The following is a 25762-nucleotide window of genomic DNA, read 5'->3' on the forward strand; positions in this document are numbered from 1 at the left end:
TATAATTTCCAACCAACCATTGTACACTACGCAATTTAGTACATGGAAAATACGAAAACGTGGGTAACATTATGTTATGCACCGTAAACGCATTGGGATGGGTGCGACAAATTTTTCCTAATAACACACATAAATATTTCCATGTTTCACGTGTCCGTATGCATTCACTTAGCCAGTGTGAAATCGAACCATTTTGTTTACACCTACCACATAGTGGGTCTTGTAACAGTTTTAATTTATGTAATTTCTCTTCCGTCACCACTATATCCTGTACCACACAGTACCACGCAGATTTTACCAAGGGCGATAAATGTGGTGCTTGAACATTGTTCCATATTTTGTGCCAGGGATGGGTTGGTTGATTAATCATTATCTTACAGCTAGGCAGTGTTGCCAAACAACGTGACTTGTATAATTGAGATACTTTTGGTATTTCAAGAGGTTTCGCTGAAAGTAGTATATAACAAATTTCTAGCACTGATTCTTGTAAATATTTATAATGCGGTGGCACCGTTGCTATAGCGATCGGAGACTGCAATGGTATGGTGTCCAAAATCTGCTTAAGTATCACACCCGTTAAACTGTCTGGGAAGTTTACTAACATTGACATATCTGCTTGTACGCGGAGCGCTTGGCTTTTTAAATCCACGTAAGTCAAGCCAAGCCCCCCGCACCGTACCGGCAGACATACATTCTCGTGACTCACCCGCAACATTTGGTGTGCCCAAACAAACCAGTTTATCGCACTCCTTATCTGTACAAAATCCAATTTCCTCATCGGAAGCACTCGTGCCACAAACCAGAGCTTTGAACTCGCATAAATATTTACAAAAGCTACCCTGGCAACCAAGCTAAGGGCACGAAGTTTGTTGTGTTTAAGGATACTTTTCAGGCCAGCAATACATATTGAATAATTTTGAGCAATCATTTCTTGTAAAGAGTGGGTAAAAATTATTCCAAGTATTTTCAACGCATTTACTTTTTGAATGTTATCGTTTTGATACGAGTGGTTTGTAGCATCTAAGTCCATCCAATGAGTTTTATTATAGTTAAGCTTTAGGCCAGCCACCGAGCTGTACTTTTCTATCACATTTTCAAGTATTTCCATATCTGTCGGCAAATTCACAAACACCGTGACATCATCAGCATAACCTAATAATTTTATCGTTGTTGAGTGAATATTTAACCCCTGCAATTGCATTTCAAGTACTTTTAAAAATGGCATTAACGCTACACAAAAACTTATCATAGACATGGGATCACCTTGTCTGACACCCTTTTGTATAGGAAATGTCTTAGTTAAGAACCCATTGATTTTTACACACGATTTGGCATCAGTATATAAACTCTTAATCGCATTTACAAATTTTGGACTACAACCCATCCTTAAAAATACAGCATATAAAAATTCGTGCTGTACAGTATCAAAAGCATTTTGAAAATCCAATGCCACTATACCATGGTGACCTTGAATGGTCGTATGTCTATAACTAGTTATGACATCACGAATTGTCTGTAAAACAGTAAAGATCGATCTATTATTACCATAACAGTATTGATGGACACCGATCATTCTTTCCATATAAGGCAAAAGACGACGAAGTAAACATCTTGCAAAAATTTTATAATCCGTGCACAACAAAGATATAGGTCTATAGTGTTTTACTGCCGTAGGATTAGGAACTTTGGGAACCAGGACGATTACACCTGTATTGCTCGTCCTTCCAAAGCAGTTTTGATTATATACTGCATTTATCCAGTCTGTCACAATATTACCTACAAGTGACCAAAATCTTTTATAAAATTCTATTGGAATACCATCTATTCCTGGCGATGAGTTATTCTTCATTCCTAGAATCGCTTCGTACACCTCAGCAGCTGTAAAGGTATTTTCAATCCGCAAGTTGTCATCAACAGAAAAAATTTCCGGAACTTGTTGTAAAAATATTTGTTCCTGAGCTGGATCATAACTTGTTCCTTGAAATCTAGAGTGATATGCGCGGTAAAAGATTTCCTTTATGTCAGTCACATTACTATGTTCCGAATTATCTTCGTCTGTTATCTTATGAATCGTTTGGCTTTTTCCCCGATTACGTTCATGTAGAACATGACTAATATTGGCCAATTCAAAAGTGTCAAAAGGTAAAAGTTTACTACGTATTTTGCACCCACTTCTTTTTTGCGCGTGTAATTGCAACAATATTGCCTGTACTTGTTTAATGTTCTGTTGAACTTTTCCCCCTCTTTCCCCTTCATCAGTTAGCTCTCTCAACACTTTATAATAAAAATTGTATTTATTATTCCAATCCTGGTTCCGTTCCCTACTATATTGTCTACAAAATCGTGTGATAGCTGGCTTTAGATATTCATCCCACCACTTAATTATATTTATTTGTTTCGCTCTTAATCGTTCCCAATACTTCCATTTCTCTTGGAATTTGTCAGCAAAAAGTGAATCATCAAATAACGATATATTCATTTTCCAATATCCATACCCATATTGTATATTTGGCAGTTGCATATTTACCGCCATTATAATTGCACTATGATCTGAGAAGCAAGTTGGCACCATATTAACATTAGTGATATTAGGGATAATTGATGGTGAAACATAAAATCTATCTAACCTTGAAGCACACCCATCCTTTACATATGTGAAGCCTGCACTTGTTGGGTGCAAAGTGTCCCATGCATCTTTCCATTGAAACCCAGTTACCAACTGTTGCAGCGCATTGGATGTATTAAATCCAGGGCGCTGGTCTTTTGGCAACAAAACACAATTAAAATCGCCTCCACAAATAATATGTTGCTTATTACCTTGAAGTTCCGTCGCTACTTCAGTTGCGAAAAATTCATTGCGTTGCTGCCTTTGATTACTACCAGAAGGCGCATACAGATTACATATCCACAGGTTTTCCACTTGTACAGTTGTAATTCTACCACTCGGATGGTATTCTACATTTAATACAGGTATATTGTCTCGAACTAGTACAGCTGTTCCTTGCGCTGAATATGTGGGATTATTATAGACAATATAACTAGAGGGTAACTCATAATTAGTTATTGCTACTTCTTGAATGAGAGCAATATCTATAGCGGACTGAATTAGAAAGTCCCCCAATGCACTTTGTTTTGTTTTGTTTTGTAGTTTGTTTATGTTTATACTAGCAAGTCTAATGGTGGTAAGCATCACTATGGATATGTAAACACTTGCTTTTACAATACTGTTAAATATATACATTGTTTTACTGTTTTTAAGTCTACCTTACACACCAAGATTCTTAATGTTGGTGTTCATCACAACAAAATCAATATTATAACTTACCAAGAATACAGCATGTCGCACCTCATCCTGGAAAAACATATCGTACCACACCAAAACACACCATATACTAACGCGAAAAACTAACCAGCACCAATTTATCATATTGAAAAATTCTAATTTTTCTCACTTTCAGTTGCGAAAACATTCGTATTTGGATTACTCTGGGATCTTGTGATACGTGCCGGGGATGGATACGGAGAAGGTCGATCGTCAGGTTTTTTTTCAGAAAGTGAAGTCACCTCATTCTTTGCCTGACCTTTCTTCCTTTTGTGTTTGCCCACCTGTTTCTTACTTATGTTTGAATTGGAACAATCGGGGATGTTTTGAGGCAATGGGTTCTGTAATTGCTCTGTACTGGATAGGTTCATAGCACCAGTCGGATCAAACACCATACAAGAACTATCACTTCCGTTCAGCTGCAAAGAGGAGGGATCCTTCTCCGCGTTTGTCTCGGTATTATCAGACATCAGACTTGAACCCATTTCACTATCTTCAACTTCCTTTATCCACGAAGAACTACTCGTCGTGAATTTCTCATCCTGCCGGATTTCGGAGATATTTTCCTCTTGTGGCGAATTTGTTAGTACACACACTGGTTCATCCTTATGTATCACTGGCTCTTTCGGCACGTCTCCCATCTTGGTGTGAACTGAAGATTGTAATTCAGTCGGTCGAAATTCCATTGTGTCCTCCGCAAGGGGCAGCTGGATCGGAGAGCGAAGCACACTTTGTGCATAAGTCACTGTTGAATGGGAAACACTGTCAGAAATCGTTGCGGGAGGGCGAGCTCCCCCAACTACTGAACGGGTATATGAACGTCTTTTCGGGCACATTATAGCTGTATGGGACACTTCCCCACACAGTCGACAAGTAGGCTGTTGACCCGGATAAGTTGTCCAATAACGAATACCTAGAATTGTCACATAAGACGGTATTGGTTTCTTGAGTGACATTTCAACTAGCTTCCTCCCAGTACGAACAGGGTATATATGTTCACCTGAATAAACGTCATCATAGATAGATTTGATTTCACCATAGGATATCAACACAGCCCGAATCGCGTCGTCCGAAAGTTCCATAGGCACTACATGTAATCGAACCAGCACAGTGTTTTTATCCGCCCAGTCAATTTTCACGTCATGAGAACCCTCTTCGTCACTATATTTCAGAGAGGCACCGCATTTAACTATTAACTGTTCACCCAGAACTCGCGAAATCAGTTTAACATACACACTTTTCCGAAAGTAATCTATCTCAATACTTAGCACTTGATCAGGGGTCAATAACAGCTTGTCACTAATGAAACGATGAATATTCATAGATGCCGGTACACGAGATACAGTCGTAAAACACAATTTCAAAGTATTCACTCGCTTAGTTTCTTTCCATAGTGCGTCACAATCTATTCGATTTCTCGCGTCAAGCTACCGTGGCCGAGCACCAGTCCACGCAACACACAGAAGCTCACAAGCGATGTTGCTCCTTCGAAGGCTGACCTTCGACTACCACTCGGCCACAGGGTCGGGCAAGGTTTGATTAAAACCAATGTGTTAAGAAATCTATCGCTTATATCACGAGTGCATTATTTAAACACATACATATTCGCAAAAGTTTGGTTTGTGGCAGTATTCTTTCCATTGTCAAGAATTTTTTGCAACACGTTTACGATCGCTAGCTACGTATTTCTTGTGGTAAGGTCAGGTTTTCAGAGTGGCTTATCACACTGCAGTGCACCAGCGAACGGCAGGTGGATTGGGACTAATGCACGTGGAATGGAAAACAGCAGGCATTGTTCAACACGTGCAATCTACAGACGCTCACACAACAACCAGATAGATACACAGCGATAGTGCTATGATCGATCTTAAATAAAATTCCCTTGACCTTGCCAATGCACACAGCAGCTATTCCGAAAAAAAATTGCTTATCTTTTACCATCCATTGCAGAATGTGTGTACAGACTGGGAGCAGGAAGTACGATAAGGAACCTACAAGTCAATGACTTGTATCGCCAGGAACTTGACCTAAATACGCAGCCAACGAAAGTAGAGCAACAAACTCCCAATAAGGAATGGAACTTGGTATGGATGAATGTATGGGCGAAACATTTAACTAACGCAGTTCAATCCTTATGGTGCATATATAAGACATGATAAATATGATACCAAAAGTAAAAGATATGGACTTCATTCCAGTAGCACGTCTTTACGTAATGTGTGCAGTGAGAAAGATACAATAAAACACAGAATCTCTAAATGTCATCACGCAAGTATGACAACAATTACGAAACATGTTAAGTAGAATATGTCGTACATCAACAGCTAGTTATACGACACAGACTGTAATAGTACCAGATTTTAAATATTATCCTAAAACCAAATAGAATGCAGTACAGTGGCTTATTACCAAATTCTGTTTATTATATATAACTGCGCAAATATTAAGTACTCAGGTAATTTAAAAGATTTCTTACTACAGGAATTAATGCAAAACACTAATGTTTGTAATAGAAAAAATTATGCAAATTTCCTAAAGGTTGTATATGAATAAAAATAAGGTATCTTATATTTAACCATATTAACATAAAATTTAACTTGTAATAAAAAAAAATATGGTCGAGCAATGGTACGGTATGCCAGAGACCCGGGTTCGAGTCCTGGTCGAGCCTGCATTTTTCGCTGAAAAATTCGACGGAGACCTTATATAACTAAATTCTTCTTTACCGAATCTATATTAGTTGTATGGTTATGAAAATGAATTTGGGCCTATGCTTTTATGGCTTTAGAACCTTCTTAAGAAAGAAACAACTTGGGAAGAGCATGATTTAGTTCTTACATTTTCCGTTAGATGGCAAGCCTCGATTGTTCTATTACAGTTTGTTAAAATTTTACTCGTCTGTCATAACTGTAAAAAAATGTCATTTACTTAATTTTCTAAATACATTGCAGCTGAAATTTTGTAACGTAGGTTGCTTAAGGTTTTGCTCAAATTCAAAGAAGTTATAATATTTGTTCTTCCTTCAGCTTGACTTGTTAACCAGATCCTTATGAAGCGATGCACGAAATGGAAAGCGAATGTTTCTAAGGACCATGTATTATATTTTTGTAAGGTATGCTTAGGCTTACCACGGCTTTATTTTGTACCCAATAATAGAAAAAAGTGTCTAATCTTAGAATTAAATTATCCTGGCGGGGGACAACATGTATTTTCCCACCTGTTCAAGCGGCCCCGGCGCACACCCAGCGTCGTACAAAGTGGGTACCTGGAGGAAACTCTGGGAAGTAAAGGCGGCCAGGGGCGTGGTGCTGATCACATAAACCCCTCCTTCAGCTGTGATCAAGAAAGTGTGGGGCCCTAACTGCACACCCCCTATATGCCTTCATGGCGTGGTGCAAAACACAGGGGAGCACTTTACTTTTTTTACTATGTGTAACTATTAATCTAAATTTCTCTATTATCCTTATAGCTCTTTGCCTAATTCAGAACCACCATCTGCCGATGGGCGTTACGCGACTCTCCATTCTGAAGAGAAAGGTATACCGATAGTAAATTAAGATGCCGAAAAGCATACCGGCAGTAAATTCTGGCAGACCTCATTGACACTTATTTATTGGAGCTGATTGCACAAGTAGCTACGCAGTTACCAACAACGTACTCGCTCATTTCTCTCTCTCTCTCTCTCTCTCTCTCTCTTTCTTGCACGTTTGAGTAGTACCGTACCGTACAGGCCATTCGGTTTAGCTTGAGCTTTGGCCTTCAGCTGTACAGAAGCCTGCCGTCAGCGCGACGATGCGAGAGTTCCACTGAGAGCAGAGTTGCTAACTGCCTTAACAATTACCTATATCCATAATCTGACTTCGGAGCTTATTGGTAGGCGTGTTCGGTACTTACTGCGTATTTTTAAAAAGCGACAGTTTGAGAAGGTGATAGTTCAAGGAAAATAATCACAGATGATTCTTTTTGTCGGTGAAACCCTCATTGGTTAAGCCACTCGGTGAAAGTGGCATCCTCCACCTCCTCATCTTACTCTCGGAAGGGGGGGGGGGGGCAGATCGTGTTACCACGAGTAAGGTGATTGTTGACCTGTGTTGCTTGGGATGTTTTATTCAACGGAAACTGAGGTAAAAACTGGAAGGAATATTAGAGAAAGCAAAGTGATTCATAGTCCAGGGACGGCGACAGGGGTGGGCACGGGTGGGCAAGCGCCCACCCAAGAATTCCTGTGCCCACCCGATTGCCCACCCAATCAAATTCGCTAAGCACATATACTTAGAGAAATGTGAATGTTGCAGTAAATAAGTGTATTCTGGTCTGGTGTTCATTGCATGTATATTTGACTAATGAATATTATTTATACTAGAAATGTTCACATATCATCATCCCATAAAAATCTGATTTAACTTTGTCATTAGAAAGCAAAAGGAATTACTAGAGATCTTGAAATAAGAAAACTGTGACCAATTCAATACTTCTATGATTAGAAGCAGCTAGTGGTCTTAGGAGGCGCAACATTATGCAGGGTATGGTCAAGATGAGATCGAGATTTAGGGTGATCTTGAGGGCTGCAGCTCCGGGCCTTCACTAGAGAAAAAACTGCTTTGAAAAGTACCACATAAGAAAAAATTAGGTACTTCGGATGAGATGGAAACATTTAGAAATACGTATAATTAACCACCTCATGTAGCTTGGCGAAAAGTTATAACTGAAACTGTGGAGGGGATCGGGGTGGGGTCTTGGTGTTGTAAGCTCCGGGTCTTCACACATATATAAATCCCGGCCTGCGTATGATTAAAAAATCTCTAAATAAACAAATAAAAACCTCAGCGTTGCTTCCTCCAGCAACACAATAAATTATTTCGACTTTTTAATTAGGTCTACATTGAAATTCCAGAAGTGTCTCTTTCTTTATTTCATTACAATTTTTATATTTATATTTTACATACCTGTCATTTTCAAATATCTACATGGTATACAAAATAACAACTTTGTATTCGTTCTACTAATAAATACTAATAAGAAGCAATCACAATAACCACTACAATACCGAGGTATATTAATTTTGATGTAACAGTTATGTGGGTTTGGGAAAAACAACAGAATTATTGAATTGATAATGAGTGGCTAATTCAATTTCGAAATCCTAGTTCCACACATAAATTTTGCCTATCAGTTATGTAATCATGCGATTTTTCTTGTGATTAACTTACGTAGAATTAAAAGAAGGGGTTGGAAGGAGAGCTTTCTCTTGAGGGCGTCAGAGAACTAATCAATCACGATGAGAATGGTTTAAACTTTACAAGCTTCAGAGGTTTAGCCGAAAAGGTCAACAGAATCTGTAGATGCAGATGAAGTAAAGAAGAAAATGTATGTCACGAAGTATCCATAAGAAATCTTTGTTTATTTATTTTTAAGTCGAATTTTATGCTCAGATAGGCTAATAGGGACTAAACCTACAGTTTAAAGTGGAGTCCAAACCAGTGTACAATATGCTTCCACCAGGGGAGGGGGCAGTAGAGGGCAGAACCTCTTCATTATAAGGCGACAACGTTATGCCATTGGAGGAAAAAAATATACAGAAATAACACGCAGGGAACGTGTTATATTATCACCATATAAGATGCGTTCATTTAAAGCGTGTATTGCCAGAGACAAATATTTGAGACTTTCGGAAAACGCTATTGTTCACGGAGTTAGCTGCCTTGATACAACAATGAAACACTGTGAAATTGAAACTACCACCTCAACTTTCGAAGTGGTATGAACTAATGAAACTCCACTTTTGAAAGAGTAAGTTGTTGCTGATTCGACTGATTTATTCTATGTGAAATCAATTTTCTGCTAATTTTGGCTAATAGCGACAATGAGGTTCAATAGTGATTAGATGAAAGTGACGAAAGGGGAAAAACAAATACACGCAGACATTGAAAATACAACCCCCCACAAATCATTATTTTGACTGTGGTTCCAGGCGCCAGAGACTCGTTCGCCTGCAAGATTAAAGTTTCCAGGGCATACTGCGCAGGATAGAGGTTGACATTTGAGCGCTTTCGAAAAGGTCACGTCATACAACCCAAGTCGTCTGTGAAAAAGAGATGATGATCAATTTCGATGAATTCCTTGTGTAAAAAATCGCATTCTACAAAATGTAAACTATTTGTTACCTCAGTGCATGTGTTCATCTAACCATACGTGTATCACTTCTCCCGCATGAGTAACGAAGACTTATTTCAGAAAACGAATAACAACTTAGCTAACAGATTTTTCAATGTTACTTGATTATTACCTTTGGGTGATATTTTGTCAAAATAGCCTTTCATAAGCCTGGGGATGCTTTATGCAGAGTGAACAAGGAATTGGTTTTTCCGTGTGTGTGTGTGTGTGTGTGTGTGTGTTTACATTCCCAATAAGACATTAATTTTAATCCAAATATCCAGTGCCCCCCGCCACATTTTGCCACTTGTTCCACCCGCACTATGGCGTCTTAATGCAAAGACTTTTCTACCAAAAAATAAACTTTCCTTGCCCCCAAGTTTTGGCACCCGACAGCCGTTACTGCAAAAATTCAGATACATTTGTCAGTTGCAATAACCTTGTAAGCCAAGAAAAGTGATCATTAACCCCCAAGTTTCAGTCAAAAATTCATATGATGAAAATAATATGATCAGGAATATGCATTTAAATTACGAAAAAGTAATTTAATCCTTCACCATTGTCTACCATCACAATTTCTATCACTGTCGCCTAATATATAAAGCGGAGTAGGTATGTGCCTTGTATTTTTGCACTTGAAGGACAAAATGTGATGCAACCAATTCACATTTATTTCACTACAGTGACATGAAGGAAAGAATGTGATTAGAATGTATGGTTGTGCACTCACAAACACTTCCTTGCAATAATTGGGACCATCGGAGACAAAGAAGTGGAACAATATGTGAGAAAAGATTAGAAAAGAAAGAGGAAAGACACCAAACACAAACACACATACATGTGATGTGTGTGTGCATGGCAGTTAAGAGAAACATTTGAAGAATGGAACGAGAGGAAAGTGAAAGGGAGAAAGAGGTAACAAGCTGAGAAAGAAAGATATAAGAAGGCATTAGGGAGTAAAAAAGAAAAGATTAAAAGGAAAAGGAAAAGAAGTGAAGGGAAATCGATAGTGTAAGAGAGAAGGGAATACAAATGCATGTATGTCGTATATATACGTGTCTTACACACACACACACACACACACACAAATATATATATAGCCTTACATTTATACCTGCCCACCCTAATCTATCAATATACAGTTTCTGCCCACTCGGTCGAAAATTTCTCGCGCCGCCCCTGTCATAGTCAGAGTTGAGAAATTATCTTAACGTGCATAAGTTTATACAGAAAGAAGCTGACAGTGGTCTTTCGTTAAACGTGAAACAATTGCAAAAGCGTGTTTTTGCATCTACTGATATGACAATAAGTACTTTGAAACGAAAATGATCACTACAAAGTAACTGGGAAGGGATTAGTAACGCCTAACAAACCACGCACAAGAAATAAATTTAAAAGTTATGTGGACGAATTTGACAAGTGCAACAATTGACCAATTTCACGATCAGGAAGGACAGCGTACTAGTTTAGATTCGTAAGTATTTTATTTAATGAGGCAACAGCATAAAGCTTTGCCAGTTTAATGTCTAGTAGAAGTGTAACTTCCGCGTATTGCAACACTGCTCCTAGAGTCACGTGACGTCTTCTGCAGACGACAAAGATCTCCCGCTTTGCGCATGCCAGAGGTCAGGCTAAACCGAATGCGCTTGTAGGTACAGCACTCTGCACTCTTCCCCCACCCGGCGTCCACTGCGGAGCGCTCCTTGTCGATCACACTAGGGATGGCCAGATCCGGATCCTGGCGGATCCGAAATCCGGATCCGGTTGGTTCCGGATCCTAAAATTTTTCGGATCCGGAATTTTCAGATCCGGATCTGGATCCGGATCCAGAACTTTCGGATCCGGATCCAGAATTTTCGGATCCGGATCCAGAACTTTCGGATCCGGATCCAGAACTTTCGGATCCGGATCCAGAACTTTCGGATCCGGATCCAAAACTTTCGGATCCGGATCCGGTACTTTTGGATCCTGATCCGGAATTTTCGGATCCGGATCCGTTTTGCCATCCCACATGCGCTTCTTTGGAAAGTAAGAATGTGCTTATAACATATTGTTACCTGCTAATATACATATATATATAATATACATACACACATATATATATAGTGTGTGTGCGCGCGTGCGCGATTTGTAATTAATTAATACACTTACAAGGGAGGTCTAAGTCTCCCCCTCCGATTTCCATGAAACTTGCAGGGCCCAAATGAAGAAATACGTGTTTTCTTGTTTCGGCAAAAAATTTGTTCTAGGGGGCAACCACCTCTCAAATGTCAAGATGAGGACAAATTGAAGTGGGGATCTGACCCCTGTGTTCCCCTCCGATTTCCATGAAACTTGCAGGGCCCAAATGAAGAAATACGTATTTTCTTGTTTCGGCAAAAAATTTGTTCTAGAGGGCAACCTCCTCTCAAATGTGTATAGAAGGGCCCAAAGGAAGAATTACGTGTTTTTTTGTTTCAGCTAAAAACTGTTTTAGGGGGCAAAATCCCATTAAATGTCAAGATGAGGACAAATTGAAGTAAGGATCTGACCCCTGTGTCCCCCTCCGATTTTCATGAAACTTGGCAGGTGTATAGAGGGGCCCAAAGGAAGAAATACGTGTTTTTTTTTGTTTCGGCTAAAAAACTGTTTTACGGGGCAAAACCCGCCTCAAATGTCACGATGAGGACAAATTGACGTGAGGATCATCTGACCCCTGTGTCCCCCTCCGATTCTCATGAAATTTGATAGGTGTATAGAGAGGCCGTATGCCCCTTGTTTCTTCCTATGACATATTTACGTGGTTTCGGGGTCAGATCCCCACTTCAATTTCTCCTCATCTTGACATTTGAGGGGGGGGGGGGGAATGAAAACACATAAATGTGAGACATTCCATTCCAGGATGAAACCTTTAACACATATAACAAGATAGAAATGTTATATGTACAAAAATTATACAATTGTTCTACAGTTACAGTTCTACAAATTAAAATAAAAAAGTTCTGGATCTGGATTTCGGATCCGCTAGGATCCGGATCTGGCCATCCCTACTATACACCTGCCACGTTTCATGTAAATCGGAGGGGAACACAGGGGTCAGATCCCCACTTCAATTTGTCCTCATCTTGACATTTGAGAGGAGGTTGCCCCCTAGAACAACTTTTTGCCGAAACAAAAAAACACGTATTTCTTCATTTGGGCCCGTTTATACACACACCTTCCAAGTTTCATGGAAATCGGAGGGGGACACAGGGGTCAGATCCCCACTTCAATTTGTCCTCATCTTGACAATTGAGTGGGTTTCGATCTGTAAAACAGTTTTTTAGCTGAAACAAAAAAAAAACACGCATTTCTTCCTTTGGACCCCACTATACACCTGCCAAGTTTCATGGAAATCGGAGGGGGACACATAAGTCAAATGCCCACTTAAATTTGTCCTCATATTGACATTTGAGGGGGAGGGTTGCCCCCTAAAACAGTTTTTAGCCGAAACAAAAAAAAACACGCATTTCTTCATTTGGGCCCGTTTATACACACACCTGCCAAGTATAATGGAAATCGAAGTGGGACACAGGGGTCCGATCCTCACTTCAATTTGTCCTCATCTTGACATTTGAGTGGGTTTTGCCCCCTAAAACCGTTTTTTAGGTGAAACATAAAAACACGTATTTCTTCATTTGGGCCCGTTTATGCACACACCTGCCAAGTATCATGGAAATCGGAGGGGGACACAGGGGTCAGATCCTCACTTCAATTTGTCCTTATCTTGACATTTGAGGGGGTTTTGCCCCCTAAAACTGATTTTTAGCTGAAACAAAAAAACACGTATTTCTTCCATTGGGCCCCACTATACACCTGCCAAGTATCATGGAAATCGGAGGGGGACACAGGGGTCAGATCCTCACTTCAATTTGTCTTCATCTTGACATTTGAGGGGGTTTTGCCCCCTAAAACCGTTTTTTAGCTGAAACAAAAAAAACACGTAATTCTTCCTTTGGGCACCACTATACTGCCAAGTTTCATGGAAATCGGAGGGACACAGGGGTCAGATCCTTACTTCAATTTGTCCTCATCTTGACATTTGAGGGGGTTTTGCCCCCTAAAACAGTTTTTTAGCTGAAACAAAAAAACACGTATTTCTTCATTTGGGACCGTTTATGCACACACCTGCCAAGTATCATGGAAATCGGAGGGGGACACAGGGGTCAGATCCTCACTTCAATTTGTCCTCATCTTGACATTTGAGGGGGTTTTGCCCCCTAAAACTGATTTTTAGCTGGAACAAAAAAACACGTATTTCTTCCATTGGGCCCCACTATACACCTGCCAAATATCATGGAAAGCGGAGGGGGACACAGGGGTCAGATCCTCACTTCAATTTGTCTTCCTTCATCTTGACATTTGAGGGGGTTTTGCCCCCTAAAACCGTTTTTTAGCTGAAACAAAAAAAACGCGTAATTCTTCCTTTGGGCACCACTATACTGCCAAGTTTCATGGAAATCTGAGGGGGACACTTAGATAACCTCCCTTGTTAGTCTTACACTTTGTAATTATTTAACACTGCATATATTGTAATGTTTTATTTTAATTTGTAGAACTGTAACTGTAGAACAATTGTATAATTTTTGTATAACATTTCTATCTTGTTATATGTGTTAAAGGTTTCATCCTGGAATGGAATGTCTCACATTTATGTGTGTTTTCATTTCCAATACATTCGAATGAATACATATTCGTTTCAATGGCATTTACAAAATCACCTCTGACATGTGTGCACGAGTGTGTTAGCCGATGCGTAGCAAAGTATTGTAGGAACAACACTTGAAAGAAATTCTTGTAGAACTAACGAAAAATTTCTTTGTAATCGAAGATCATAATACCCTTTAAGGTGTGGTAATATTATAATGGGATTGAGATACGAAATTCTCGGATCCGTATCCGGATTTTCGAATCCGGATCTAGATCCGAATCTTTCGGACCCGGATCCGGATCCAAAATTTTCGGATCCGGAATTCTCGGATCCGGATCCAGATCAGAAACTTTCGGATCCGGATCCAGATCCGAAACTTTCAGACCCGGATCCGGATCCGGAACTCTCGGATCCGGATCCAGATCCGAAACTTTCAGACCCGGATCCGGATCCGCGGATCCGGAACTCTCGGATCCGGATCCAGATCCGGAACTTTCGGATCCGGATCCAGATCCGAAACTTTCGGATCCGGATCCGGATCCGGAATTTTCGGATCCGGATCCAGATCCGTAACTTTTGGATCCGGATCCGGATTTTTCGGATCCGGATCCGTTTGGCCATCCCTAGATCACACGTCATAAGAAACTCAACAAAAGCTCAAGGGAGGATATTTTGGCTATTGCAGTTCGCTGCTATCCGTAAAAACACAGCTGTGAAGACAACCACAACAGAGAGGGCGTAAACCAAAGCCATTATATATTTACACTATAACACGAAGCTTAGAAGTGAAACCTACTTATCCTCGATTTCTAACTAAATTCTCGTCGCCATGTATAAATCTCTGTCGTGTATTCACACGTAGAGGTTAATTGGTTCGCACACGTAGGTACTTCACAGTATAAAGATAAAAATGAGGATACAAAATAACAACGATTTAATACTAAACTTACAATAACCATTTCTAAGATGGCTGAACACACACAATCTAGTAAAACAACTTTACAAACAATTGAATATCGATTCAGATATTATGCACACTTAACACCATCCATGTGAAATTATCACTTTAATGGATTTAACCAGATGGGTTTTGCCGAAACGATGGTCTTTCATACAATATTCGCATGAATCAGGACGCTGTAGTTAACTGAGGGAATATCTTGTATTCCGATAAGAAACAGAAGCCATTTTACGCCGAAACAAAAAAGCATACGATTGACCGTGACCATAGCAATGAATTTATCAGTTAGGTACATATACATTGCTTTGGAAGTTGGGCGGTGGTTGGTAGATGGTGTGGTTGCAGTATATTGACGTAATCGGGAGGAACATCTTAGTTGTTTCGTAAATTTCTTGTTCTTTCTGAAGTAGAATATTACTGTTCTTAATCATTTACAGTTTGCCAATATGTCTAATTCATAAATTTAAAATACAGTGTACATTTTTGTTTCTTTACACTGTTCAACATTAAAATATTTCTGATTCTTTACACCAACATTGAAGTATTTACGATTACGTATATGAAGTTCATTCCGTTTCTATTCAGTTAATTCTTGACATTGCCTTTAGTTGAAGGAAGACTTTAGTTAGATTGTCTTATGTGATATCGGGTAGAAACTGTTAGTTTGATAATTATCAAAGTAATAGTTAAAGCAAAATGTGTTGTAACTGGGTAATAGTTTGTGAAGTTTTGAAGTTTCACTTTATTTCGAGACTTACCAGGGAAGGTATTGTCATAACTACGCCTACGCATAATCAAATATTTGAGCATTTTAAGTACTAGGATTAAAGCAGAATACCATTCATGTGTTAGGCGTCGCCTAGTAGCAGACGCAAATTTGTAATTTCATAAAGTGGTTATTAACTAACCTGTATATTTTAGGTTACATGGAGATTATTGGTTGGACCTTGATATGGCCGAGATCAAAAACATGTGGAGCTCTATAACTCCACATCACTTCCATATGCATTCATGGCATGTATGCACACGCACAGGAATACCTAACCTTGATATGTACGTGTGCTCGGTTCCGCTGTTGTATCTTTTTTATATATATAAAATATTTATTGGCTGTGGACAAAATCCATGCACCAGATAACAATTTATCAATTGGTATTATACACATGTATGCACATAATATTTACTCACAATTATTCCTTTCTTAATAAATAGTTACCAAATTTCATTACACTTTTATAGAATTTTATTCGACTTATTAAGATATTTTGTAAGAATATAGATTACCGAGGATGAAGATGAAGTCAGTAAACAAGGCAGTGTCAGTGGCGCTTGATGTCCACTTCTGTACAATTCCTGTAAAAATTGTTCTCTGTAAGTTCAGTTGTATTCAGTTATGGTGGATTTCTTTTGTATATTTGGTTTTTTAAGAAAATATATGGAATTGGCGAACCTGAGTCATGTCAAGCTTTGCGATTTGACTTTTAAATTTTCAAAGGAGAAAATTTTTCTCCGTCGGGGCGAACGTATCAATCCCTAAGATTGTATGTTTATTTTATTAAGTCTCTCTGAACGCTTCATGTTGACCAGGGCATTCACTTGTTTTTCTCAGCTGTCTCAAGCCTCTTAGGCATGTTTACAATGCATTGTGTTGTGCCATGCAAACCTCCTGAGCATTCAGGAAACAAGTAATACTTCTGGTTATGGTGTCAGCGGTTTGCATGGTAGCAATTATAATAAACACGATTCGGCGATTCGGCATCGAGGAAGAGCTCGATGGCCAGGGAATATAGAGGTGAGACAAGCTGGGAAATGACTGACTTTGGGGATTGAGTGGAGAGAGAGAAGGTGGTCAGCAAGTCAGTAGGTGAGGAGTAGAACAACGCTCTGGTCGACAAATAGGAGAGAAGCTTACAGAGGACTTCGCTATTTTTCATTCAGCTAAAGACTTCAGATAGACAGGTAATTATCCTACACCCAGCCATGATACAGGTTCAACGGTTCACAAAACACAACGAGTGACCATTGTCTTTTCAGTAGTTTAATTCCTTTGTGTAATTTGTACCTTTCGCAGGCCAAGCGATAACTCGTCATGTCAATGACGAGTGGTCTCATCAAGAGGATGAATGATGAGTAGTTTACATCACCCCATCAAACAACTGGTTCAGATCCCTTCATTCTATAGAATGACACGCTATGTGGATATTTGGGAGCTCTAATTGACGAAGGGTGATTCATTACCAATATTATTCCTTCGAGTATTGTTTCTTTCAATGTGTAATTCATGTAAACCAATATTAGTTGCAGCAGAGTTTCGTGCCAGACGAGAAAACCCATGGTCTGCTATATGGATACCCATAGGATTAGGTACGATATTCTTTACTTTTTCCATGTTTGAGGTGGTCTCAGAATAGGCCTATTAAGAAACTGTTTACCACAAAAGGAGTGAAGGCATTTTTACTTTGACTAAAGCCGGAGAAATGGTACAACTAAATATTACTCGGTTTTCGATAATTTGTCTACGTTCAACTAATCGGCATGTGTGTGTGTGGGGGGGGGGGGCAGGCTCCAGTAACGATGCAGGCAGACGAACGTTATAATTTTACAAATGGTAGAGTTTCTATTTTCTCTTTCAATTGAATGGAGATATAGGTTAATCTGAAAGATTGATTGATTTGCTTTATTTTACTTCGCTTCTTGTGCCCCTTTTGGCTAATTTGCGAAGCTGGGAATGAGTGATCTTGACATTTGAGGGGGTTTTGCCCCCTAAAACCGTTTTTTAGCTGAAACAAAAAAAACACGTAATTCTTCCTTTGGGCACCACTATACTGCCAAGTTTCATGGAAATCGGAGGGACACAGGGGTCAGATCCTTACTTCAATTTGTCCTCATCTTGACATTTGAGGGGGTTTTGCCCCCTAAAACAGTTTTTTAGCTGAAACAAAAAAACACGTATTTCTTCATTTGGGACCGTTTATGCACACACCTGCCAAGTATCATGGAAATCGGAGGGGGACACAGGGGTCAGATCCTCACTTCAATTTGTCCTCATCTTGACATTTGAGGGGGTTTTGCCCCCTAAAACTGATTTTTAGCTGGAACAAAAAAACACGTATTTCTTCCATTGGGCCCCACTATACACCTGCCAAATATCATGGAAAGCGGAGGGGGACACAGGGGTCAGATCCTCACTTCAATTTGTCTTCCTTCATCTTGACATTTGAGGGGGTTTTGCCCCCTAAAACCGTTTTTTAGCTGAAACAAAAAAAACGCGTAATTCTTCCTTTGGGCACCACTATACTGCCAAGTTTCATGGAAATCTGAGGGGGACACTTAGATAACCTCCCTTGTTAGTCTTACACTTTGTAATTATTTAACACTGCATATATTGTAATGTTTTATTTTAATTTGTAGAACTGTAACTGTAGAACAATTGTATAATTTTTGTATAACATTTCTATCTTGTTATATGTGTTAAAGGTTTCATCCTGGAATGGAATGTCTCACATTTATGTGTGTTTTCATTTCCAATACATTCGAATGAATACATATTCGTTTCAATGGCATTTACAAAATCACCTCTGACATGTGTGCACGAGTGTGTTAGCCGATGCGTAGCAAAGTATTGTAGGAACAACACTTGAAAGAAATTCTTGTAGAACTAACGAAAAATTTCTTTGTAATCGAAGATCATAATACCCTTTAAGGTGTGGTAATATTATAATGGGATTGAGATACGAAATTCTCGGATCCGTATCCGGATTTTCGAATCCGGATCTAGATCCGAATCTTTCGGACCCGGATCCGGATCCAAAATTTTCGGATCCGGAATTCTCGGATCCGGATCCAGATCAGAAACTTTCGGATCCGGATCCAGATCCGAAACTTTCAGACCCGGATCCGGATCCGCGGATCCGGAACTCTCGGATCCGGATCCAGATCCGGAACTTTCGGATCCGGATCCAGATCCGAAACTTTCGGATCCGGATCCGGATCCGAACGGATCCGGATTTTTCGGATCCGGATCCGTTTGGCCATCCCTAGATCACACGTCATAAGAAACTCAACAAAAGCTCAAGGGAGGATATTTTGGCTATTGCAGTTCGCTGCTATCCGTAAAAACACAGCTGTGAAGACAACCACAACAGAGAGGGCGTAAACCAAAGCCATTATATATTTACACTATAACACGAAGCTTAGAAGTGAAACCTACTTATCCTCGATTTCTAACTAAATTCTCGTCGCCATGTATAAATCTCTGTCGTGTATTCACACGTAGAGGTTAATTGGTTCGCACACGTAGGTACTTCACAGTATAAAGATAAAAATGAGGATACAAAATAACAACGATTTAATACTAAACTTACAATAACCATTTCTAAGATGGCTGAACACACACAATCTAGTAAAACAACTTTACAAACAATTGAATATCGATTCAGATATTATGCACACTTAACACCATCCATGTGAAATTATCACTTTAATGGATTTAACCAGATGGGTTTTGCCGAAACGATGGTCTTTCATACAATATTCGCATGAATCAGGACGCTGTAGTTAACTGAGGGAATATCTTGTATTCCGATAAGAAACAGAAGCCATTTTACGCCGAAACAAAAAAGCATACGATTGACCGTGACCATAGCAATGAATTTATCAGTTAGGTACATATACATTGCTTTGGAAGTTGGGCGGTGGTTGGTAGATGGTGTGGTTGCAGTATATTGACGTAATCGGGAGGAACATCTTAGTTGTTTCGTAAATTTCTTGTTCTTTCTGAAGTAGAATATTACTGTTCTTAATCATTTACAGTTTGCCAATATGTCTAATTCATAAATTTAAAATACAGTGTACATTTTTGTTTCTTTACACTGTTCAACATTAAAATATTTCTGATTCTTTACACCAACATTGAAGTATTTACGATTACGTATATGAAGTTCATTCCGTTTCTATTCAGTTAATTCTTGACATTGCCTTTAGTTGAAGGAAGACTTTAGTTAGATTGTCTTATGTGATATCGGGTAGAAACTGTTAGTTTGATAATTATCAAAGTAATAGTTAAAGCAAAATGTGTTGTAACTGGGTAATAGTTTGTGAAGTTTTGAAGTTTCACTTTATTTCGAGACTTACCAGGGAAGGTATTGTCATAACTACGCCTACGCATAATCAAATATTTGAGCATTTTAAGTACTAGGATTAAAGCAGAATACCATTCATGTGTTAGGCGTCGCCTAGTAGCAGACGCAAATTTGTAATTTCATAAAGTGGTTATTAACTAACCTGTATATTTTAGGTTACATGGAGATTATTGGTTGGACCTTGATATGGCCGAGATCAAAAACATGTGGAGCTCTATAACTCCACATCACTTCCATATGCATTCATGGCATGTATGCACACGCACAGGAATACCTAACCTTGATATGTACGTGTGCTCGGTTCCGCTGTTGTATCTTTTTTATATATATAAAATATTTATTGGCTGTGGACAAAATCCATGCACCAGATAACAATTTATCAATTGGTATTATACACATGTATGCACATAATATTTACTCACAATTATTCCTTTCTTAATAAATAGTTACCAAATTTCATTACACTTTTATAGAATTTTATTCGACTTATTAAGATATTTTGTAAGAATATAGATTACCGAGGATGAAGATGAAGTCAGTAAACAAGGCAGTGTCAGTGGCGCTTGATGTCCACTTCTGTACAATTCCTGTAAAAATTGTTCTCTGTAAGTTCAGTTGTATTCAGTTATGGTGGATTTCTTTTGTATATTTGGTTTTTTAAGAAAATATATGGAATTGGCGAACCTGAGTCATGTCAAGCTTTGCGATTTGACTTTTAAATTTTCAAAGGAGAAAATTTTTCTCCGTCGGGGCGAACGTATCAATCCCTAAGATTGTATGTTTATTTTATTAAGTCTCTCTGAACGCTTCATGTTGACCAGGGCATTCACTTGTTTTTCTCAGCTGTCTCAAGCCTCTTAGGCATGTTTACAATGCATTGTGTTGTGCCATGCAAACCTCCTGAGCATTCAGGAAACAAGTAATCTTTGTCGGGAGATCTTTGTCGTCTGCAGAAGACGTCACGTGACTCTAGGAGCAGTGTTGCAATACGCGGAAGTTACACTTCTACTAGACATTAAACTGGCAAAGCTTTATGCTGTTGCCTCATTAAATAAAATACTTACGAATCTAAACTAGTACGCTGTCCTTCCTGATCGTGAAATTGGTCAATTGTTGCACTTGTCAAATTCGTCCACATAACTTTTAAATTTATTTCTTGTGCGTGGTTTGTTAGGCGTTACTAATCCCTTCCCAGTTACTTTGTAGTGATCATTTTCGTTTCAAAGTACTTATTGTCATATCAGTAGATGCAAAAACACGCTTTTGCAATTGTTTCACGTTTAACGAAAGACCACTGTCAGCTTCTTTCTGTATAAACTTATGCACGTTAAGATAATTTCTCAACTCTGACTATGACAGGGGCGGCGCGAGAAATTTTCGACCGAGTGGGCAGAAACTGTATATTGATAGATTAGGGTGGGCAGGTATAAATGTAAGGCTATATATATATTTGTGTGTGTGTGTGTGTGTGTGTGTAAGACACGTATATATACGACATACATGCATTTGTATTCCCTTCTCTCTTACACTATCGATTTCCCTTCACTTCTTTTCCTTTTCCTTTTAATCTTTTCTTTTTTACTCCCTAATGCCTTCTTATATCTTTCTTTCTCAGCTTGTTACCTCTTTCTCCCTTTCACTTTCCTCTCGTTCCATTCTTCAAATGTTTCTCTTAACTGCCATGCACACACACATCACATGTATGTGTGTTTGTGTTTGGTGTCTTTCCTCTTTCTTTTCTAATCTTTTCTCACATATTGTTCCACTTCTTTGTCTCCGATGGTCCCAATTATTGCAAGGAAGTGTTTGTGAGTGCACAACCATACATTCTAATCACATTCTTTCCTTCATGTCACTGTAGTGAAATAAATGTGAATTGGTTGCATCACATTTTGTCCTTCAAGTGCAAAAATACAAGGCACATACCTACTCCGCTTTATATATTAGGCGACAGTGATAGAAATTGTGATGGTAGACAATGGTGAAGGATTAAATTACTTTTTCGTAATTTAAATGCATATTCCTGATCATATTATTTTCATCATATGAATTTTTGACTGAAACTTGGGGGTTAATGATCACTTTTCTTGGCTTACAAGGTTATTGCAACTGACAAATGTATCTGAATTTTTGCAGTAACGGCTGTCGGGTGCCAAAACTTGGGGGCAAGGAAAGTTTATTTTTTGGTAGAAAAGTCTTTGCATTAAGACGCCATAGTGCGGGTGGAACAAGTGGCAAAATGTGGCGGGGGGCACTGGATATTTGGATTAAAATTAATGTCTTATTGGGAATGTAAACACACACACACACACACACACACACACGGAAAAACCAATTCCTTGTTCACTCTGCATAAAGCATCCCCAGGCTTATGAAAGGCTATTTTGACAAAATATCACCCAAAGGTAATAATCAAGTAACATTGAAAAATCTGTTAGCTAAGTTGTTATTCGTTTTCTGAAATAAGTCTTCGTTACTCATGCGGGAGAAGTGATACACGTATGGTTAGATGAACACATGCACTGAGGTAACAAATAGTTTACATTTTGTAGAATGCGATTTTTTACACAAGGAATTCATCGAAATTGATCATCATCTCTTTTTCACAGACGACTTGGGTTGTATGACGTGACCTTTTCGAAAGCGCTCAAATGTCAACCTCTATCCTGCGCAGTATGCCCTGGAAACTTTAATCTTGCAGGCGAACGAGTCTCTGGCGCCTGGAACCACAGTCAAAATAATGATTTGTGGGGGGTTGTATTTTCAATGTCTGCGTGTATTTGTTTTTCCCCTTTCGTCACTTTCATCTAATCACTATTGAACCTCATTGTCGCTATTAGCCAAAATTAGCAGAAAATTGATTTCACATAGAATAAATCAGTCGAATCAGCAACAACTTACTCTTTCAAAAGTGGAGTTTCATTAGTTCATACCACTTCGAAAGTTGAGGTGGTAGTTTCAATTTCACAGTGTTTCATTGTTGTATCAAGGCAGCTAACTCCGTGAACAATAGCGTTTTCCGAAAGTCTCAAATATTTGTCTCTGGCAATACACGCTTTAAATGAACGCATCTTATATGGTGATAATATAACACGTTCCCTGCGTGTTATTTCTGTATATTTTTTTCCTCCAATGGCATAACGTTGTCGCCTTATAATGAAGAGGTTCTGCCCTCTACTGCCCCCTCCCCTGGTGGAAGCATATTGTACACTGGTTTGGACTCCACTTTAAACTGTAGGTTTAGTCCCTATTAGCCTATCTGAGCATAAAATTCGACTTAAAAATAAATAAACAAAGATTTCTTATGGATACTTCGTGACATACATTTTCTTCTTTACTTCATCTGCATCTACAGATTCTGTTGACCTTTTCGGCTAAACCTCTGAAGCTTGTAAAGTTTAAACCATTCTCATCGTGATTGATTAGTTCTCTGACGCCCTCAAGAGAAAGCTCTCCTTCCAACCCCTTCTTTTAATTCTACGTAAGTTAATCACAAGAAAAATCGCATGATTACATAACTGATAGGCAAAATTTATGTGTGGAACTAGGATTTCGAAATTGAATTAGCCACTCATTATCAATTCAATAATTCTGTTGTTTTTCCCAAACCCACATAACTGTTACATCAAAATTAATATACCTCGGTATTGTAGTGGTTATTGTGATTGCTTCTTATTAGTATTTATTAGTAGAACGAATACAAAGTTGTTATTTTGTATACCATGTAGATATTTGAAAATGACAGGTATGTAAAATATAAATATAAAAATTGTAATGAAATAAAGAAAGAGACACTTCTGGAATTTCAATGTAGACCTAATTAAAAAGTCGAAATAATTTATTGTGTTGCTGGAGGAAGCAACGCTGAGGTTTTTATTTGTTTATTTAGAGATTTTTTAATCATACGCAGGCCGGGATTTATATATGTGTGAAGACCCGGAGCTTACAACACCAAGACCCCACCCCGATCCCCTCCACAGTTTCAGTTATAACTTTTCGCCAAGCTACATGAGGTGGTTAATTATACGTATTTCTAAATGTTTCCATCTCATCCGAAGTACCTAATTTTTTCTTATGTGGTACTTTTCAAAGCAGTTTTTTCTCTAGTGAAGGCCCGGAGCTGCAGCCCTCAAGATCACCCTAAATCTCGATCTCATCTTGACCATACCCTGCATAATGTTGCGCCTCCTAAGACCACTAGCTGCTTCTAATCATAGAAGTATTGAATTGGTCACAGTTTTCTTATTTCAAGATCTCTAGTAATTCCTTTTGCTTTCTAATGACAAAGTTAAATCAGATTTTTATGGGATGATGATATGTGAACATTTCTAGTATAAATAATATTCATTAGTCAAATATACATGCAATGAACACCAGACCAGAATACACTTATTTACTGCAACATTCACATTTCTCTAAGTATATGTGCTTAGCGAATTTGATTGGGTGGGCAATCGGGTGGGCACAGGAATTCTTGGGTGGGCGCTTGCCCACCCGTGCCCACCCCTGTCGCCGTCCCTGGACTATGAATCACTTTGCTTTCTCTAATATTCCTTCCAGTTTTTACCTCAGTTTCCGTTGAATAAAACATCCCAAGCAACACAGGTCAACAATCACCTTACTCGTGGTAACACGATCTGCCCCCCCCCCCCCCTTCCGAGAGTAAGATGAGGAGGTGGAGGATGCCACTTTCACCGAGTGGCTTAACCAATGAGGGTTTCACCGACAAAAAGAATCATCTGTGATTATTTTCCTTGAACTATCACCTTCTCAAACTGTCGCTTTTTAAAAATACGCAGTAAGTACCGAACACGCCTACCAATAAGCTCCGAAGTCAGATTATGGATATAGGTAATTGTTAAGGCAGTTAGCAACTCTGCTCTCAGTGGAACTCTCGCATCGTCGCGCTGACGGCAGGCTTCTGTACAGCTGAAGGCCAAAGCTCAAGCTAAACCGAATGGCCTGTACGGTACGGTACTACTCAAACGTGCAAGAAAGAGAGAGAGAGAGAGAGAGAGAGAGAGAAATGAGCGAGTACGTTGTTGGTAACTGCGTAGCTACTTGTGCAATCAGCTCCAATAAATAAGTGTCAATGAGGTCTGCCAGAATTTACTGCCGGTATGCTTTTCGGCATCTTAATTTACTATCGGTATACCTTTCTCTTCAGAATGGAGAGTCGCGTAACGCCCATCGGCAGATGGTGGTTCTGAATTAGGCAAAGAGCTATAAGGATAATAGAGAAATTTAGATTAATAGTTACACATAGTAAAAAAAGTAAAGTGCTCCCCTGTGTTTTGCACCACGCCATGAAGGCATATAGGGGGTGTGCAGTTAGGGCCCCACACTTTCTTGATCACAGCTGAAGGAGGGGTTTATGTGATCAGCACCACGCCCCTGGCCGCCTTTACTTCCCAGAGTTTCCTCCAGGTACCCACTTTGTACGACGCTGGGTGTGCGCCGGGGCCGCTTGAACAGGTGGGAAAATACATGTTGTCCCCCGCCAGGATAATTTAATT

Source organism: Lepisma saccharinum, chromosome 24 (assembly GCF_977018435.1).
Source record: "Lepisma saccharinum chromosome 24, izLepSacc3.1, whole genome shotgun sequence".
Taxonomy (NCBI): domain Eukaryota; kingdom Metazoa; phylum Arthropoda; class Insecta; order Zygentoma; family Lepismatidae; genus Lepisma; species Lepisma saccharinum.